The sequence below is a fragment of the Micromys minutus genome (genome assembly GCF_963924665.1).
Source record: "Micromys minutus genome assembly, chromosome: 1".
Classification (NCBI taxonomy): domain Eukaryota; kingdom Metazoa; phylum Chordata; class Mammalia; order Rodentia; family Muridae; genus Micromys; species Micromys minutus.
This window is the reverse complement of record NC_137969.1, coordinates 178,913,638-178,916,964: the sequence shown is the minus strand read 5'-3', so window position 1 is coordinate 178,916,964 and position 3,327 is coordinate 178,913,638. Positions and strand designations below refer to the sequence as shown.

Here is a 3,327-nt window from a genome sequence, read left to right as displayed (position 1 = left end):
AAAGCTGTGCAGAGGGGGTGTACACCTTTAATCCCAGCACTTGGGAGGCAGCGGCAGATGGATCTCTGAGTTTGAGGCTAGCTTGGTTTACAGAATGAGTTCCAGGACAGAGAAACCCTGTCTCGAAAAACAATGCTCCCCCCCCCCACCTGCTTCCAGCCTTAATGCCTAAGCAGCTTGGTTAGAGCAAGTGGGTGTTGTTGCAGCAGGGGGGGTACTAATTAAGGGCTTCTACTGAAAGAGTAGTAGAAGATGACCGCTCTGACCTCAGCAACTATAATACAGAGTCACCAGCAGCCCCAGAGGAGGTGAAGACCTCTGGGCATCTGAAGAGCTCCCAGATAGTCCCTGCACCTCATGACTTTGGTTCCATGTTTCTGCCACCAAAAAAGGATGAAGGGATTGCCTCACCTGGTGGCGGCTCAGTTTATAACAATAGGGGTTTCCGGACCCAGAGCCCAGGGGTCTGTCTGTGGAGATGGTGCTGGCCCTGAGCAGCCATCGAAGAGCCAAGTGGCACTGCTGACCCTACCTGGAGCTGAGCTATGCTTAGAAGCAGCGACGACTTGGGGGACAGAACGGAGAGCCTCCCAGGTCTGCGAGGAGATGTTCGCCAAAGGCCAACCATGTCACCCTACAGCAAGCACTCAATCCCTCATGAATGACCGTGACCTCTCACCCAGGCTCCAGTGGACAGAATGGCGCAGGGGACGGTAAGGGATGTGGAGCTCCGGCAGAGGGACTTGCCTGTGGCATATGAGCAGTTACCATACTGAGAACCTTCAAGGCCACGCAAGCAGGAGCTGCTGTGTGACTACCTGGATCTAGAAAGATGGCTGCCACAGGCTGAGACTCCCAGAAGCTGCAGGATGCCACCGCAGGCAACCCTGTCAACAGGTGGAGAAGCAGGCTGCTGAGGCAGAGAGCCGTCTCCCGGTGAGTTCTAGTTCAAGGTTAACCTACGTGATGAGGCTCCATCTCCACAGAAACAGTACTGTTTTCTGTATGGGCGGCCGAGTGTGGCAGAGGGCGGGCTAACTGGTACTGGTGGAGGTAGGTAGACAGACGGAGGAGGTGCTGGCCTTAGGATGTGCTGGCCCCAAACTCAGATGGTTCAGTGGTTCCTCCAACACCCACAGTAGTGGTTGCTGTGTGACTCCTTTGTGAGGTCCTGGAGTCAATCTTCTCAGAACTGCTTTGATGCGGTCAACCTGTTCCAGCTTGGAAGTATAGGTCCTCAACGTCCTGCGGCAGAGAGTTGGTTTTCAGTGCTAATATCAGATTTTTTTTTCCTTTCTGAATTTCTGGGAGGAGGGGTTGCTTCTCCAGCTCATGAACCTGCTTATCTTCATGTCAGTGGTGGCATGGTGCAAACTCTCCAGCTCTGGCTCCCAGAACAGGCCGGGGCACCAATAATCCTGGTGTGGTTCAGATGGAGTCGGTGCCTTCCACCTTGTTCATTTTGGCTCTGATGGCCCCCTGTGGCGAGCATCCCACAGGTGTTCTGCAGTGGGACTTGGGCCTCTTGCACCCAGTCACTAAGTATCTTTCTCCTGTGCATACAGTATCTTTGAGACTTGCCTAGCTTCCTCATTGTCTGCCTGCCTCCCTCCCTCCTCCACTCCCTCCTTCCTTCCCTCCCTTCCTTGTCCAGTGTCTCCAGTTCCGTTTGTGTCTCTTTCACTGTTTCCTGGCTCTCTCGGTGGCTGGATCACCTGTGCCTGCAGCCTATCCTGCTTCTCTGAACCTCCCAGAACTTCCCTGAGCGTCTCTGGTTGCACCTTGGAACAGGCCAGATGGCCCCACTGGCTTGATCAAGAATCAACTCTTTGGGCGCCGGTGTGTGCTGGTCGCAGGCAGGGCTGTTCAGTATTCCAGAGACTTCTGTGTCTGGAAGGGGAGTGGGCTGACCCAGGAGGCACACAGCACGGAAGTGGAACGTCACTCAAACAGGCTCTGTGGAGTGGATGTACCCAACTGGGTGCTCATTGATAAACTATAGGCCAACCTCCCACTTGCCCAAAACTTGACTCTGTTCAAAAAGCCATTCAGGGATTCCACCAGGGCCAATATTTGAGGGAGAACCCTGGAGAACTGAGACCGTTGGTGAGAACATCGGTGCTGAGCCTGGCCAGGTGCAGTGTTCAGTCTAGAGCAGGGTGGTCCCCTTGTGGAGACAACACCCCAACAGGATGTTCACCAGGAGGACCACAGGCTTCTAATGTGAGCTGAAAGTGGGCAGAAAGGACTGGACATTCATATGCTGTCTGCGCTATGCCAGCCATGCCGTGACACTGAGGTGCCCTTGCCATCTGCACCAGTGACTTTGTCATCCAAGGCTACATCCAGGATGTCACTCATGTGCCAGAGCAACAGGTGTGCCCACCAGTGAATAGGCTCCGTTGGAAGGAGAGCGGGGTCTTCCAGACAGCTCCTGAGGGCAGTGGCCACTGGCTGCATTACGGCACAGTGCTGCTGGAGTGTGGCGTATAGCCAGTGCTGCTTTCCACTGGTCATGTGCACTTTGTGGGGGGCACAGCTTGAGTGTGCTGAATGGTTTAGTGGCTTTCAACGGATGTACAGGAATACAAAGGAGAGGGGCATAAAACCTTGTCAAGATCAATATGGAGTGACTCGAAAGGTGACATGGTACTGTTCTCCTTCAAATGTGCCAACGTTTGTGGCCTCCGTTGCTCAAATCCTGATAGAGGCTGCAGGCTGGTGGTGTGGGCTGAGCCTGGTGCTGTAAGTAGGAAGGTTCGTGCTATTCTAACCCCATTAGGTTCCATCCAGGGATTTCCTCATCCATTGGAAATGGTTTGCAAAGTAAGGTCTTATACTTTTCTTGTAAAAAAGAAATGCCCATAGGAAACAGAAACAAAAACAAAATAAATAGTCCTCAAGTTCACTTCGTGAAGCAGTGTGAGGTACACTGGGCTGACGCAGCAGTAGCCAATAATGAAGACAAGGTGCGATGTGAGGAACAGCCAACAGTCCTGACACTGTTTCTGAAACAGAAGATGTCCCCTGATCTAGAGCTTTGAAAAGAAAGAGCCATCCAGGCAGACCTGAGCTCTCTCTGTGGCCCACGAGGGCCAGTGTTGGGTAGATGACAAAGTGAGTTTTTATTTTATCCCGTTCAGCAATGTGGACAGTCACCTCTGTGAATCTGATAAGAGAATACCCTTTCACACGAACTAAGGCACCAGTTCCGAGGACTCTGCTGAGGATGTCGCCACGGTCTGCAGAGATCCACCAAATGGGATCAGGGAGAGACCCTTCTCCATACTGGCCCTCTGCAATGCAGCCTAAGTGCCCGGGGACACC

At 53.1% G+C, this 3,327-nt stretch overlaps 1 pseudogene across 1 annotated transcript; it reads left to right on the top strand.

Annotated features, from left to right (window-relative positions):
- The first annotated feature begins 393 nt into the window (after positions 1–393).
- LOC308416861 (meteorin-like protein) lies at positions 394–2,493 on the top strand (annotated as a pseudogene). The gene is made up of 2 exons: positions 394–713; positions 1,792–2,493. The product of its transcript is annotated as a meteorin-like protein (transcript).
- Positions 2,494–3,327: the final 834 nt, after the last annotated feature.